The 17,940-nt window shown below is 37.9% G+C and overlaps 1 protein-coding gene across 4 annotated transcripts in view; it reads right to left on the bottom strand.

Annotated features, from left to right (window-relative positions):
• LOC139119409 (anosmin-1-like) overlaps positions 1 to 17,940 on the bottom strand; it is a 54,026-nt gene that overhangs the window by 17,664 nt on the left and 18,422 nt on the right. The window lies entirely within an intron of this gene.

The raw sequence follows: 17,940 nt of genomic DNA on the forward strand, positions 1-17,940 counted from the left end.
ACATACAATGTACATTTCAACATTTCATTTAGTATCAAATTTATTACCAGTAGTTAAGTTCATGGTCAACTCAGGTGGCATAGGGACACTCCACATACTTTTTACACCTTAGCTTCGTTCTCTTTCTTTGACGTTCGGAATACGTCAGAATGCCTCGCAAACACTAAGATAAACTTTAACAGTCGGAATACCAGACATTTTTGCAAACTAAATCATTTTTATCCAGGCAATAATAGGTGACACAACAGCACAATCACAAGCATGAGCCGGGTCTCTGAGCCAAAGCCATACTAATCAATATCTGTATTTGTTTTAGCATTTGTTATATCCATGTGGAAAAGGGCCGCGGCAGGGACAAAAATGTACAGGTTTGATGAATGACTGTTAAACTTCCATCTCCTGACATGTGAGTTAATGTCACTTGGCATCAGCTCAATTTATTTGGCCTTGGTTTATCTTCAGAATTTATGTCAATATATCCTCTCAAGGGGTAGAGGTAATGTTTTACAGATAGGGCGCACAAAAGGCATGTGGAAGTCTGTAGTCTTGGTCCAATCCCTAGTGCTTAATAGTCCCAGGCACTTGGTTTAGCAGTATGGTTTGGGGACAGGTGCTTAGCTGATACAGATATCTAACTAGGACATATTTGCTGAATGAGACCACCTTACCACATCATGATAAAGACACACAGACATGCAGATACTGGCAAATCACAGCACTTCACAGAATACATGATAAACTTCATCTCTCCCACCCTCCTCTCTCTCCTCTCTCTCTCTCTCTCTCTCTCTCTCTCTCTCTCTCTCTCTCTCTCATGTGAAATGCAATGTCACACCATCCTTATGAGGCACGGTAAAACAATCACAGTCCACAGCAGTGTGTGCATGGTGGCTATTGGAGCCTTTCAATACTACATCTTATCATAGACCCTCCAGAAAATGATCTTATTTAGCAAACAGAGCAAAGTCCAGGGGCCCATCATGAGAACCCTAATTGTGAAATACTTTCTCCCTGTGACAGAATTCTATACACTACAACCAAGCTTTACTTTATATTAAATCAACTTTGCTGACTGGCGATAGAATCACATGCAATGCTGTTTAGCCAGCGGGGGTTTAACTGCGCTGCCATAGGGTTATGTCAAGAAAATGAAAACCATACCAACAGCATGGCCTTCTGAATATCAATATCCACTGAAAAGTGGATGGCATAATTCCACTTGACACGTGTACAACAGTAGCTATAGATCTTGCAAAACAAGTTTTTCCTGTCAATCATCGACACCAAGCAGAGAAAGGGATACAAAACATCGTGGACTGGAACAACTGATGTAGCTTGATGTTGGATTTACCAATCACAAGGCTAAAACTGCTCTCAAAAAGCTGAATAATCATGACATGCTGAGATTCTGAAGAAGTTGACCTCTGACCTGGGTCTCCTCCACCCTCTGAGGGATCACATCAATCCAAGCACATAATTTGATATCAATGGCCTGTTGCCATAGTAACAAATGGAGGGCACATTACCCTAGAAACCTGTGAATTGGCTTCCTTCACTTTAATTTTCTTGTTTTTTTGATAAGTGGAAGACTTATCTTTTTGCATAGAACTTTACTGATCTGACAAAAGATGTTTGTGGCATGTTTCTGATTCCCCAGTTTAACCATCAATTCACCAGCTTTCTGAAAGCGCTAAATACTCACAATGTTTCACCTTGTCCCTGAACAGAGAAGAAACACTCACGCACTCAGTTATTCTGTTCCAGAGTCAAAGCCCTGGTAGCATTTCCGATACTTTGGGCAGAAAAGGGATCAACCAATGAAAGAAAATCTGTATTTGACTGACATTTTTCCACAGGAGCTTTTAGTCCAATCCCAGCATGCTTTTCTTTGAGTATAGTAGAATAGACTTATACGTAACAACTGGAGACTATACCTGACAGATATCTTCTTCCAGAACACTTTGGCAGAACTTTCACACATTCTGAAATCATTGGTGTCTAAGTTACACCTTACAATGGAAGTTCAGGGTTCAAGGATTCTCCGAGCAACGTTCTTTTCATAAATCAAGAATATTATATGGGTGTCAAAATGTACACTTTAAGATTACAATGTCTCCATAAATTTACAATTGATGAGAAAATTATAAATTTCATGTTTTGAAGGTTTGTTTTTCCTGACAGCTACTGATACTGATGCTTGAACAACACAGTCAAGAAGTCTAGGGATTTTTATCCTTCAGCCTCTTCAATTGTTCAACATTTTTCTATTCTTTGTTAGGTTTAATATTTGCTTGGCCACACATTGCAAAACTTAACTAAAAAGTCAAATAAGCAGATCATATAGTACATCGGGTACAATGGAAAGGAACTTGTTCATATCAAGGTGACAGACATCTTGAAATTTCAGTGGTTTATTTGTGGTTGTCTTGTCGCCATGACGTACATGTATCTATTACAAGATGAAGTGATGACACTCGGGAATCGAAAGGATCAGACAAACCATCGACAGGTCACAGAGTCAAGCTTTAAGAGAACACATATCTCACTGCAATTCAACAAATCACATTTCTGGCACCAATAACGCTTCATTCATCAAAAAGATAGGGACTTAGAATTCCCTCTACACCAAAAACTTGACATCGCTTAAAGTTGGCAACATTTCTCAACACACTTGATGAATTCAAACTCCGACCTCTCCTATCTACAGATATCTCAGAAGCATTTTTGGTCGACTGAACACCAGATATTGGGAATTCAAGATTGAGGGTTTTCACCTCCTTGTAATGCTATTAACACTACACTTGGCACGAAGTTTCAGCATTCCCTGGAGATTTTGATGTCAAACCTGTTGCCGATGAAGTGGTTTCTGGTTACAGAAATAAGTGGCACCTTGATGAAACCACTGCAATATAATCACTGGTCCCTGTCCAACAAGCCCATTTCTGCGATGGTAATTTCTTCAACGATTTCATTTTGACCATCAGCTTGAGACAGAGTATTGTCTGACGAAATTCATAATAATTATTTTGTTATTTTCCTTTGGCTTTAGGCTGTACCTATTAAAACAATATATACATGTACTTGTGCCTTTTAAGACGACCAGCTGATACCCTATCATGAAAATTGAATCATCTACATGTATCTCTGATATCTATTTTATATCTCTGCCCAAAAATACATAAAACTGTTTTTTTGTTTCCCCCATTTGAAATTATTTCAACAAATACATCTGTTAATATTGCAATAATTCACTCTAAACCTTCCTAAAGTTCTGGCAAGATTAAACCCTACCTTCACTGATCATGGAAGTGTATTAAGCTTCCTCTGGGCATGTTTGAGATTTTTTTGAAAACTTTTCCTTTTAAAATTCACCTGATTCCATTTGCTTTTTCAAGGGATTAATTTAATCTGCTTGGAGAGGAACCCAAGCTCCGGACTTCAGGTGAAATGGGTTCCTACAGCGGTCTTCAACCGCGGTTCTAAACGATGTTGGTGGGCCGTGGCAATTCATCTGCCTCCAACTCATCGGGCTCAGGTTCCCGCCAATTTTGCACTTGATTAGCTGCGATCAAGTAAAACATCGCCCAGTCAGAGAAATTTTGCCGACATACAAACCGTCTAAATTATCATCTCAAATTTGTATTCATGAAAGATGCTTTTCAGCTGGCTATTTAAGCTTTACGCATGAAAGCGGGGCATGAGTCAACCACTTTGGTATTGGGTGTGATGGAAAGTACCCCAGCAACCGATACCCACGGATCGTGGAAAAAACGTGGTTCAAACTTGGCAGATGGAAACATTTAACACGGCTATTTCACACGGAAAGAACTAGTTAACCTAAAAGCCGACCCAATCATATCAGGACAGATTTATTGCTTCCTTTGTTAGCCTTGACAAAACTCTCTGACATAAATGGCGACGGGAAATCACTATTTCTTTGTTACCAAACCTAATTGCATCCATTGGCCGGGCATGTCGCATTCCTTCGCTCTAGCAAGACATGCGGTCACATGTGTCCTCAAACAAGGGATTTCTAAAAGCTTTTCTGTGACCTGAGTAACATTATTATGGGCTGTCTTATCCTTTAAAAGGCACAGGGCAGTGGACTTCGTTCCCTTTGTCCAATCAATATATTCCTTTCCTTTAATAATGGTCACACGTTTGATTTTCTCCAATACTGCCAGTCTCAGGTTCTGAAGTCCTAAATTTAAAAGTAAAAAATCACAAAAAAATCATGATATTGCTTTATAAATCACACAAATACACCTTTTCACACTATTTCAATAAAAAATTCCACTGCCTGGAAAACACTCCTCAATCTCGACTGCTTGTCAAAACATCTGTTACATGGTTCATTGCAGTGAAAGCTACAAATCTCCTCTGTTTCACATCATACAAGTCCGTGACTTGACATTTTTTACAAGCGGACCAACCATTCTTTCTTCTCTACAGCACTGAAAGACAATCATTGTTCAGGCTGTTTGCTTGCTCGTTATTCATTAACTCCCAGCAAATAAGATTCACCTGCAGAGAATCACACAAGCAGAACTGTGTATGCAGGCACAGTTTATTCGAACTTTGCAGTGCAGAACGACTACCTTTCAATTTACTAGCTCTACCAAAGCAGTGGTTTGGATGGAACACATTTAGATTCTTGCAGAAGCCACCCTCTCCCATGTGGCGTACAATGTGTGCATTATACGGCGGTCAATCAGCTAAACTCCGCGAGATATCGCAAACTGAGACAGGATGCAGATTTGACAGACTTATCATACCGTGACTTATTTGAAAGCTTATTCCTCACAATTCTTGCAGGGCAGAAACAATCCGTGGTCGACTTTCCCACCTGTGTAGATCACCTGTGTGATTGTCATGTTTGTTGCTTAAAAAGCCTCTGAAAAACCAGTCAGACAGTCTTTACTGCACCGGATCAAAGAACCCAAATTCTGGTCACCTAACAGATTAGCCTATCAAAGTATCCCTGATTGTAATTACAATATAATAAAGATAAAACTTGCTGATGCATTTCTTATCTCTACCGAGTAAGATTAGTCCTTCAGTATTGCATGCTGGCCAATCATAGATTATATACTTTCCTGGTCGGCATAGTGAGACAAAGCCTAGATGAGACAAAGCTTCCTATTGGCTGAGCAGACTCTCAGGAGGAAACGTTGAACTCACATTCAATAGTGTGCCTTGGGTTAAGGTTGCAGAAAAGTCCTGATGTAGAGAGTATGTCAGGAGAGGATGAAACAGTCAAATGATAACTATTTATATAAAGATGAATATCAACAAGAACTTTGTATTATGACAATAAAGAGCTGTATATAAATTCTCTCAGCAAGTTAACATATAAATGTAACAGGTGCTATCCTAAAACTGATGCAAAGCAGAGCCCTTTAGGAACACAGAAATCAATGGGAATTGATTGGAACACTCTGCTGGAAGACTCTGCCAAAAATTGCCTAAAAGAACAACCACCTGCCAAGTGGTGATTGCCCAGGCACCCAGTCACTACGGCAACAGATTAGTTCAGTGGCTGCATCAATTAGCAATGTGAGGTTGCGAGAGGGGGGATACTTGAAACCCCAAAGGGATGGGAGGGGGACATCCGAAACCCTAAAGGGTAAAGCGATACAAGAACAGGTCTATTGTATGACCTTTGTCAGTTGTACTATTTCAAATGGCCTCATGGGAAGGCATTACTGAACAGTATTGGCCATTCATGTACACACACAGTACAAATGTGTTCCACATTTCCCATGCAAATCATCTCAATTTTAACCACAAACTCCTTCTAGAGGCTGCATTACTTTCCATCGCTCTACACCACAAATCTTTTTGTGAACTACATTGCATCAAAAAAGCGACAGGCACGAAACAAAGCGGCTATATATCATTCAATATTGATTTATATACAAAGTTGGCTTTGATGTTGAGATTCTATTCCTGTGATAGTTACCGGGACACTCTGACTGAAATTACACACTTTGTAAACATGGGCGGAAACCTTGTCAAAATATCACCGGAACTGCATGCATTGATTGACAAACATTGACCGTAACTTAACAAAACTCACAAGTTTCTTCGGCTGCTGTGTCTATTTGTGCTGGGGATGACCCAATTGCCTTCAAATCCTAGACTTAAATTTTGTACACTGGGATATAATATGGTATGTCAGCTAGGCTGAATCATTTCATCAAATACAAACACTAATGATTGGGGAAAGAATTGCAATTTGAACAAAAGAAAAATTTCAAATCCACATGAAACTACTGTATATGATCTAAAACAATCGACAGAACACAAATAGAGAAAATTTGCTGTGTTTCATATGTCATGTATGAACAAAGAGCAACAACATTCGTGTCGGAAACAGAGAAAAGATACAAAATACTACAATCAAAACATATGCTGCAAATTTAATAGTTCACAAAAATGTAATATTTAACTTTACTAGTAGTTTCACAACTTTTGTGGTGGTCCTGTTAGACATTCGCTTAGTTTTTTTTATTTCATGTTAACTTGACATAGTTCATTCAGATTCATGCACAGTTCACGCACCAGTAAAAATCTCTCATGACTTTAAAAAATATCAAGCTTTATGACTTGTGTTTCATTTCTTTCCTGGTTTCATACTACTTGTAAGCAACGGTTTATCTGTTCCTGGTAGCACTCTGTTTCCTGCTAAAATGTTCTCAACTAGAACTGTTGTTCAAACAGTTTTTTTTATCATTTGAGTCTCCCCCACCTTTTCATTGAGGAAATGACATGGCCACCCCCATCTGGCAATGGTATAAACCTTAGATTATCTTGAAGACATAATTCAGTCACTTTTTGGAAATTTAAAGCCATAAATCTACACTGTATAATGAAACAAGAATTTTATCAGCGGCTTATCCAGAGATTTATCTTAAGCTATAAACTCATTGCATCACTGAAATTGTGATAATTTTAGCCAATAAGTGCTATTACAGGTAAATTTATCACAAAAAGGTTGCCCAATTCCGCGAAGGTGTCAAGCGGAGATTGTGCTGCAAACAAAAAGCACAGTGTCTGCATTCTACCACCCACAGGTTGTAGCGCTAGCAACCATTGAAAATGTCATCGGTTAGGATGACCTGTAGAGTGTCATGATCTCCAAGCACTGACAAAGGACTCCACTCTTTCAACAAAAGTTTACATATTGCAGATAAGGGGGCTTGTCGATAATACCGCTATATTAACCTCCATGGTGAGTCAAGTAAAATTACCCTCAGCTTTCCCTTCAAAGAATTAAAACGTGTCTGCAAATTTTTCCGAAAAAGAAACTGCTCATTTTTTCCCTTTTGAATGAACAAATAAAGCCACTGCTGAAGAAATGAAGAAATACTGACAATTTTTTATCAGAAATGATAATGTTTTGACCAACATGGCTATTAATTTCTGGTTAAAATTCTAGACATGACAAACTGCAATCTGTAAACCTCAAAGTTCTACAAAGTATGATATCATATAATCTACACACTTGTCTTTTCTCACTGATAATAAATTTGTCCTTGGCCATTTTCTTGGCAGAGCTTCAAAATTTACTAAGAGTCGTAATATCTGTTATCCTTGTTTCCTCCAATTCTCTCCTTGCGTCACATGTCCTGTACATAATAAAATACAGTGATATACTGGCATTCTGTTGTGAGCCAACAACCAGAAACATTACACAATTCCTTAGCTTTACCTAGCAGGCATGCACACAGCCAAAACACTTTTGATATATCTTCACTTTTGGACATAGTGTGTTTTGATCATCAACAAAAAATTAAACATTTCCAAGATGACAATGACAGCTTTATTACACTTTGAAAAAGTTTTAGACCATGGCAAATTTTCTGGGGTGATTTCGCAAAAGAGTGTTACAAACGCCATGAGCAAAGGATAAAATATTTGAACACACAGACTATAGCTCATCTTGTGATCTCTAAGTCTTCAGAAAGGAAATCGCTCGCTTTCAGAGAAAAACACTTGTCACACCATATCCAATTATAACCATTCATAATGCGACATTATTTTTCTGACTTAAAAATCACCTGAGTTGGATTAGAGGTTGACTGTTAAATATAAATAGGTGTTTATTTCCAGACAGTTTACACAGTGAGTAAGTGAGGCTGAGCTAACAGTGACATAATATTCTAATTTGGGTGGTAGGAAAGTTTTTCGTTGGAAGAAACAAGAATGCAGTAAAACCACAAAACTGAAATTCAGTGAAAAACAGAATTGTAAACAAAACGAAAAGAAATCTGGGACATGGGTGGAAACACATGGGTACATGATAATAACAGAAACACCACAAAAAGGACTGAAAGTTTTGACTGGCTTTTGGCGCGGAACTGCACACTGTCGTTTGCATAGCTTGCTATGCAAACTGCTGCAGGTTTCATTGTTTCTCTGCAAATTAGTTTTAAGGGTGGACACAAAACACTGACTAGCCAAGCCAGCAACACGGTGAATCATCAAAAGTGACAAAGGTCTGTGTGTGTGTCAATATAAATGATAAATCTCTAAAGTAAAACACAGGAAAGCATAAAAGCTGACATTTTTAGGCTAGGCCAAGGCTGTTTGCTGAACTGATTTACCTGTAATGTCCACTATTCTCCCTGAACCTTCAGATCCCAGTGTCTGAGATCTGAAAAAAGTGTGAACTGTCTGGTACATATGTACACACATGTTCATATAATTTATCAATTTATGACAATTTCCGATGGCCACAGCTCTATAATATTGAAGGCACACTATCAAATTTGGTAAAAATGTTAACCAAGTCATTTCTTTATACTGCTGTAAACTGCACACCTTGGATTTGAAATTTCAAACAGAAACTAGATCTCACTTGAGAAAGTGACGTCAGTAGCATTTTATGTCTCTCTTTCAACATTTTAAATTTCAAACAGCGATTTTGATGGGCAGTTCGTGTACCAGTAATATTTCATGTCTTACAATAATTTTTTTTTGCATTCATGAAGAGCAGTAATGTGGCATGCTTGGATAATACCTGTACAAATGATATTCTAAGGATCTTGATGTCACACACAGCTGTCTCAAGTCATTTGTAAACGCTTTCACAAGTCTGCATTGATACCATGTTCTTAGTCATCTGACCTTTAATGATTGGAGTTTTCAATCAGTACAATCATGTTCTACCGTCGGCACACTTTCATACTACACATTTATTTCACAAGAAAATCTTGCATTTTTTTCTGTTCCACGTTTCTGAGATCAACTCAACCATTTTATGGCTCTCAATGACTTATGGAGATCAATGACACTGATTTTTCACGGTTAAACATCTTTGACCCGTGCACAAATATTTCATCATCAGAGAGGGGCATAAAATAGCTCACAATTCAGGGATTACCATGACAACCGTTGTCATGGAGACAACAATGCACTGGAATGTGGTGAAAAGTAGCTCTTCATGATCTTGATTTGTGGTTTGAAAATCTGTTCCGAAAAACCGAATGTACAACAAGTTCACTTCTTGTCAAGTTTTTAAATGTAAACTGTTAATGCACTGTGTCATGGATCGCCTTGTTTTCAATTTTCATATGCAAATCAGAATTTACAGACATGCTGTTTCAGTTTAGCCATGGTAAAAATGAAATTCGAAGGGACTTGGAAAACCTATGTAGAAATTTTTGTGGATTTTTGACTTTATTCCTTGCTGAATCCGAAGCCAGAAAAAGGAATGACAATGGAAGGGGATCAGGATAAACAGATTCAGGATTGATAGTAGAAGTACAAGAGTTGTTAGCTAAAAAAGACAAAATACACAATTTAATGAAATGTGCAGTTTTATATACTTGTCAAATCTTATGGTTTGTTTGATTTCATAGAATGCCACTGGACAATATGTTTGTGTTTACCAAGCTGAGGATTCCCAATGTAATCCAGAGTGATGACCAGAGTTTTGAGTAAACAACGTGGAGAGATCCTAGATTACTAAATTGTAAAATCAATGAACAGCAACAGCATCATTGTAGCCTCATCAAAGACCACTTCTAGCATCTGTCACAAAACATATAACTACCGGTGATAGCAGAAAATGATCAAAACACAGGTTAAAATGTCTCGCACAGTATGTACGGCTGACCATGATCAAGATTGAGTTTTAGATCCATGAACATCAAAACAAGGTTACAGATGATCCACACTTTTCAGAGTAACTGTCACCCACTTTAACTTTACCAATGAACACAAGGAATTTTACAGGTCATAGGGTCATAGTCTTCAAGGACCAATGCAAAATAGATCAGTCTGCACAAAGGGGGGAATTTTTATCACCTTTTTTAAAATAATCTGCTATTGAAAATTTTCCTAAGACAGGAAATAGTCATTAACTGAATTGCTACTTTCAAATTCTATATATTCTCCAAAGTGCCTAAAGCCATACAGATTTTTTCGCTTACCAACACCTAAAGAATGAATATCTGATTTGAGAATTTTAATATTCTTTACTTTTACTGAGAGCCATTTTTTATGGAAAAAAGTCATGATATCTTGTAGTAGAATGCCAAGGAAAACTTTTGTGTCACTAAACTGTGAAAGATGACAAGGACTCATACAGGTATAACAAAATTGGTTGGGTTTCACAGACACCCTTGACAGACCACCAGGTGCATGTCTAGTTGCTTTCAATCAATCATGTCATACGTACGTGTCTGGTACAAATGTAGGTATACAGAACAGAGTGAAATCTCCATTACACTGAACATGTATCTTTAGTTTTGTGACTTTCTCCAAAACGAGGTACATGACACGCAATATTGGCGCCTGACATGTGCTTCTGTTGATCACCAATCTCTGCTAAAAGATCAACCTACAACGTGTCTCTCTGTTCATTTCTGTCCGATAGGTTTTTTAATCTGCATTGATTTCACAAAACACGTTTTCTCAATTCAGAGCACAAGTGCCTTTACACAGAAACACTCATCCACACGCTCCTCAAATTTCCCACTACATGCATCAAGACCACACTTCTCTAAACTTTCTGCACAACTTTCTTTTCAGCAAAGTTTCTTGTCTGCCGATCCCTTTTCTGAGAACGAAGACATTTCTCACTGATCCCTGACAACCAGAAACACACACATAAGTTGTAATTAGTGCTACGTGGGTCACTATGGAGTGCCGCTAGAGTACATCCACAAACACGATGTGTTTCGGCCATATTTACCTTGATTCTTCACACTATGAATGCCAGGCGAGTGCCTTGAATGGAGCCAACAAACACTGCCACACAAAGAACTTCCGGGGAGGGGTCAGGGGTCACCTGCATGGTATTATAATCCACTTGATATATAGTATTACTCCCATATGAGAGGCGTTAAAAAATTGCTAATACCAACATATTTAAAGACACCATCTAACCACAACTGCTCAAAGAACCCCCTCCATCTTGTCTGTCACAGTAACATGTTGTCTGTCATCTTGGTGCATTTTTCTTTCATGACACAAGAATCCAGGAGACTTCAAATATTAGTTTAGCAAATCGGATTGCAGTGTGGTACCTCAGATTTAATACAGAGAGACTATATTGGCACAATGTGAGAAATTTTACGAACTAATGAGAAAAATTTACCCTCGTCTCTGTGTGTTTGAAATACCATTGAAATAAAAATTCCTATTGTGAACATAAATTTAACAAATAAAAATGCCTAGCTGAACAGATACCAACTAGCTTATAACTTTTTTCTTATTAAGTAAAATGACCGTAAGTTTCTGGTTAGAAAATAGAGCTGTTCTCAGATTCTGCCATGAGGTTTAATTTGCATGATAAAACTTAGTTCAAAATCTTTGGCTCGCTGCCAACTCACCACGTGGTCACCGTGGGATCTTGTAAGGTGGAAGGAAACAGACGTTTGCACGCTTCATATATGTTTCGGAGATGAAGAAATAAAAAGCTTGTTCACAAAATGCAACCAAGAGTTTATCGCTAAAAGCTTTACAGCAGAGTGAGAAAACAGCTTTGAGTTCTATTCAAATCTCATATTTATGTGTTCCTCCACGACTGCACGTCCTCATGACTGTAACAACAAAAAGTAAATCAGTTATCTTACTGTGTCAGAGTTGCCCAAATAATCATGTCCGTATACCACAACGCAACTCAATATGTCTGTCGACCACCATTGCATGTCAACTGTCCCACCCTTCATCTCAATCTGTGTCTGCATGTCTGTCACCCTCCCTGATACTAGTTCTGTCAGAGTCTTATTGTCCTTAGGCATTACAGTTACAAATCTTGGCAACAGCATACATCGGCCACTTTCATGTCATAACCTAAATAACATACTGATGTTCTAAATATCAGTTTACGGATGTTTGTTTATATACATATCATCCTGTTTATCTCTTTTCTAGTTTCGCTCTCTACTATCAATCACAATTTCTGCTTCAGTAGTGCATGATTAACCTTCTCTGTATTCTTACATTTATATTTTTTTTAGGTTTGTAATTTTGTCACAATATTCTCAAACAAATAAACCTGTGTGAGTTTTCATGCATCTATCGTGTTGCTCCCTGTACTCGCTAAAAAATTTTTAAATATATCATAGAAAAATCAACACCTGTTGGCAACTTTTGAATATATTGGAAAAATATCACTTCATTGACTTTCACTGTGACTTTACATCAATCAAATTTTTTCCAAAAATACACGAAAAACAATCTCAGATTCGGTCAATTTATGTAATAGTCATTCGAAGGTACAGAATTTCACTCAGTTTTTTTTGCTTTGCCATTTGTTCTGAAATAGGAAGATGACCCGACTGTTTCACTTTTATTTATATCAGAACCAAAACATTTAGCAATATTTTGCAACATTTACTCTAAACACTCATTACGGACACCATGGATAGGCAGAGCCTGGTTTCTGACTCACAAAAAAAAAAAAAATTAACCTGCTTCAATTTTTATCCAAAGTTCAAATGCTGACGCTACACATTTAATCTGTTTCATCATGCAACGCCTGCCCAGCATTTTTGGCCTTTTTCATTATCGCGGGAGTTCACACACGTGCCAACGCATTAATGAATATTTTCACGTCATAATTACATTTTTTTCGTATGACGGTGTAGACTTTGTCCTGCCATACCCACCTACATCTACGTGCAAATATGCGAATTTCTGTTTAAAATGACACACCTTAGATTACGATATCAGGCAAATGTTGTTTAATTTCCTTCTTATGGGTCAGAATTTATCTTGTGTGATAACTAAATTAAAATCTCAAAATTTGATAGAAATATATTTGATGCATCATGCTCTTAAATACCTTTATTTGAACTTTAACTATTCTCACCGTTCAACACTCTGGCTTTTATCTAGACGTGGGGGCAGCCAACGTCAAAATTGACCAAGTCAGATACAAAGTCCAAGTAGTGACCATTTATTATTGATAGCAGTTTCAAAGCCTTAACACAGGAAGTGACCAATTAGTCTTCTGGATGGCGCTGATTTGCGACTTTGTAGATCTGTCGGGTCTTATCACAACTGGCTGGGGTCAAAGTTTTGGTCAACCACGGCCAATGGCAGGTTACTATGCCGACAGCTTAGACACCAAACTATTCATCCCTCCCTCCCTACCTCATTCATCAAAGCTGTTCTAAAAATGCCATCATTGCTGTAAGGTTTATTTCTGACTGGTAATTTTCACATTTCTCGGTACGCAGTATCAATAAATGACAGATTTTTGGACACATCATCAGTTTCACTTTGAAGGCACAAGTATTCACACCAACTTTTGGTTGCACTGATATCAGCGTACCTGGCACTACTAAGGCGGAGGAACGAGGTCATTTCGCCCCCTTATCAAACTAAACCACCATTAGGATCAAACCCTGCACCTAGCGAATCTGACAGCTTCTGATGTCTATCATGAAGTGCACCATTGACACAGGAGCAAACATTCCGTGGGTGGACAGAGCGACATTACATACCACTGGAGCTTTAAGGTGTAATTTACTGGGGGTTATAAAGCTGACTCTACTCCTGAAGTGGATATTATGAGTGGACAACCCATCTAGAATAGCTAGAAAATGCCATCATCACCGGCAACAGCTGTCCCACACCCTACAGAAGTTCAGAAGCTGCATTAGCTGGCAATACTTTCCATTTTCATGTTTGAATTTCACCATGGTGTGTGTAAAACAACTGCTGAGAGCTTCTATATAGTTTCAAGTGCATTTGTCGTATACTGTGTTCAGTAGCCCCAGTCAGCATGTCAAAGTAAACTTTGATCATGTGACCGTCCATAGAAATATTACCCAGCAGAGGGGAGACATGTTTCTTTATTCCTGAAAAGAAACAGTTTGCACTGAACTTCATATATTCTGAGATGATGTAGTCTTTTTTTAATGTCTGATATGCAACAACATCAAAATATGGTAACCAGGAAAACCAGCAGTTGATCTGGATAGGGAAGTGAGTTGTAGTCATATATTACCAGTAGCACTGACACTACTCGACTGTCGAGAATTCAATGCGCATATACAGTAGTCCCTCCAGGGCAATCAAAATTGATAATTTCCAAGACGTATTGCCCCAAAACTGCAACACCGCAAATTGTGAAATGCACAGTTGATTACTGCGCTGTCAATTCTATTTCACTAGCCTGACTTTGGGAATACTGTGATTCTGATTTATTCCAGTGTCCATACTTTGGCTGTTCACCATGGTCAACGATTGTGACAGACATTTACATTATATGCACAAATGCCGCTTTGTGTCGGATGTTTTGAAGTTCAAGATATGATGACATTTTGAATTGCCTAATATTTAAAACAGAATTATATCTCTTATCTTGTATTATTTAAATGATACTTGTGATAGGCTGTGTGAAGTCTCCAGGATCCATACTGGCACTTTTAAAACAAATATTTCAACTTGTACTTGTGCAAGAGACATATCACAATTAGTGCCATTCATTTTTGCCAAACTGCCTTTCAATTTATATGAATAAAGTTGTACAGGCTAAGTTTTCGTTTACCTATTCAACACCTGGACAATAACTGGTGCTGTTTCCAAAACATCAGTGAGCTGATATTTTTGTACGGCTATGATTAGGTTAGGAGAAATATAATCTGCCCTTTGCAACTCTTTGGATTGAATGAAATGATATAAATATATGCTGTCCGTTTAACTTCTTTGTTTTCAAAAATAACATATGTTACATTTGTGGGTAGACAGTGTTTGACCTAATTTCTTTGCATGCTTGGAAACCTACCCTATGTTGATAAAATATGTCATGAAATTATGGCAAATAACAGCTGAGAAAGTGAAACCACAATTTATGGTAAAATGAGTGAGATGAGACTTATTAAACTTATTCCAAGGGGAGTTGTCTTGGCACGAGAACGCTTCATTTTCGTGACCAACACAGCAGGTTTCTATGGCCCTCGTCATGAATGTATCACAATACAAAGACAGGCGCTGCAATTTCTGAAGCTTTATACACTTTTGGAATGTTTTGAACTGAGAGAGTCTTCCAACATGTACAGTTTATCAAATCCCAGCTGGTTTACAAAGTTTAAAAAATTTGTCTTTCATAAAATAATGTCTCAAGTACTGGTACTCCACCATAGGATTGGTACTGGCAACATATTTAGGTAAAACATTTCATGACTTTGAATTATATTTGTCAAAGGAATATTTGCAAACTGGGGACTTGATTCCTTGATTTCACTCCGGGGCGAAAGCGAGCCAGGCTATCCCAGTCCAGGGGGGATTAACAATACATTTGAAATCTAAACAACATTTGCTTCAAAACTCACTGTCCTACAATTGGTCACCGCAGGGGGTACCTAACCCCACAGCAAGGACACGGAAGACACAGATACTAAACAACCTTCAAGTGGAGGAAAAAAACTTCAGTGCTTAAAATTTAACCCGTTCTGTCTTGAGGGAAATGTGTATAAAGTTCAACAGGGGTATAATTGAATGCTTTTCCTCGAGTGAAAACAAATGTTTTCTGACAGGCACGTGGCGTACAAACCAAACTACCGTGAAAAGGAGGACATCCTTGACATTATTACATGTTAACAAGCTGGTAACAGGGCAACTCACAGTCCTAGCGACAAACTATTTTTAGAACTTAGGACATCATAGCAAAGAAGACCTCCACTGTCACTGCATTAGTAACCTTCATGATAAAAATACTCATGATGGATCAAAGCGGTCAATAAATTCAATTGAGCTAACTTTAAGGAAGGTTATTTATAACTTTGATTGCAGCATCTGTTGCAATTTGGTTGAGTCTATATTACTCCGGCCACTTGTAACGTGCCGACTGAAGGGTATCTCAGCAACAGCCGAGCGTATGATACTCAGTTTCCTTGGAAACACAAAAGCTGTCATCCATAAGAGCATCCAGATCGATAGCGTTTTTTTTTAAAATGTGGGTACAGTGTATTCGTGTCTCTGTGATTAAAGAGCTTGGTGATGAATTCTACTTTCTGTCCAGTTCTATGTTCACGCTTCCATGAACAGAAAGAGAGGAAAGACTGGGGGTCATTTTAACCTCTGCCACCCCTAAAGAATACAATATTGCCTTTTGTCTTTTATGACTGCATGGGCCATACCATTAACAAATTAGGGAGGTAAGATTAGGACAATGTTGAAATTTTGAAGTAGATTTTTGAGTTTTGAAGGCTGCCCAAATTCTATTCATCTTTATGCCACAAATTATCTCGATTGAGTGCAAATTTTAAGTTTCTACAAGCATCAGAATTATATGTGAAAATTTATCTTCACGACACAGTTCTAAAACAGCGTAACTAGGGATACCTGAGGGCTAACTCTGATTAACCAAGGTGAACTCACACAAGGGTCTTTAATAGGTACCCCTAGTTCAGCGATCGGTCACACCTGACTACACATCTAGGTTTTTGAAATAAAGAAACCATCCACAATAGGACAAGCGCTGTTTTACAAATTCAGCGTTTTTTTTCCTCAGATTATTTATTGCTTTGCCATCAAAGTGTTCAAAATGCAAAAGATTCAATCTTTTCTGTCACAATGGTCAGCACTGCCCCCTTTCACAATACTCACAAATCCGTTGGAGAGTTTGGACTTTTCAAATTTAGTCTAACAGACATCTTGAAGAGACTATGTGATGCAAATGTGGTACTCAAAAAAATGTATATGATGTTTAACGTACTGATAGTGTGCACATTTCACACCTGTCTCTCATTGGAAGGTTCAAACACCCTTCTGGTTCTAAAATGTTTCAAGTCAAAAACTTCTTATGTAATGCACGATTTTAGGCCCAATGATTATTCTATGTTGCTAATCAAAGGCTGATTTGCCCAGTCAGAAAATGCTGCACAAATGAATATTACTACTTAGGTAATTGAGCTCTCCATGAAAAGTTCTGCCTAATTACACATCAGCTGGGTTATGTTGTATTGCTACAGCCATTATACTTCGATTGCTGAACAAAGCCCTATTTTAAATGCACAGAAACAGACATGCATACAGAAAAATATTTTACCAATACCCGGTCCATTTTATCTTGTAGCACAACAGCTGCCAAATCTTATATTTTTGCAACATAACTGATCAATTTGGATCACTTCAAGTGTAAAGTTCACCATGCTGCAGTGTAGTAGACAACATTCATATCAGTCTGCTTATCAACAAATCATTTTCTATTCATTTGAATATTGCACGACACATTCAAAATTCTAATCATACTGCTTGAAAATAATGATAATATTATATTTTTGCACTTTATGCTGTACACATAACATTTGGTATTTCTGCAGGGTAAGTCAATATAATTTATTCAAATGTTACTACAAACAAACACATGTCGTCTGGGCATGCCATGGAAATCTGCTGACATTTATTCATTTGCATAAAGGTTGGAATGGAAACTCGCTGTTTGGCCCATAGCCCAACCAGGACCATCTCCTG

This window comes from Ptychodera flava, chromosome 19 (genome assembly GCF_041260155.1).
Source record: "Ptychodera flava strain L36383 chromosome 19, AS_Pfla_20210202, whole genome shotgun sequence".
NCBI lineage: Eukaryota > Metazoa > Hemichordata > Enteropneusta > Ptychoderidae > Ptychodera > Ptychodera flava.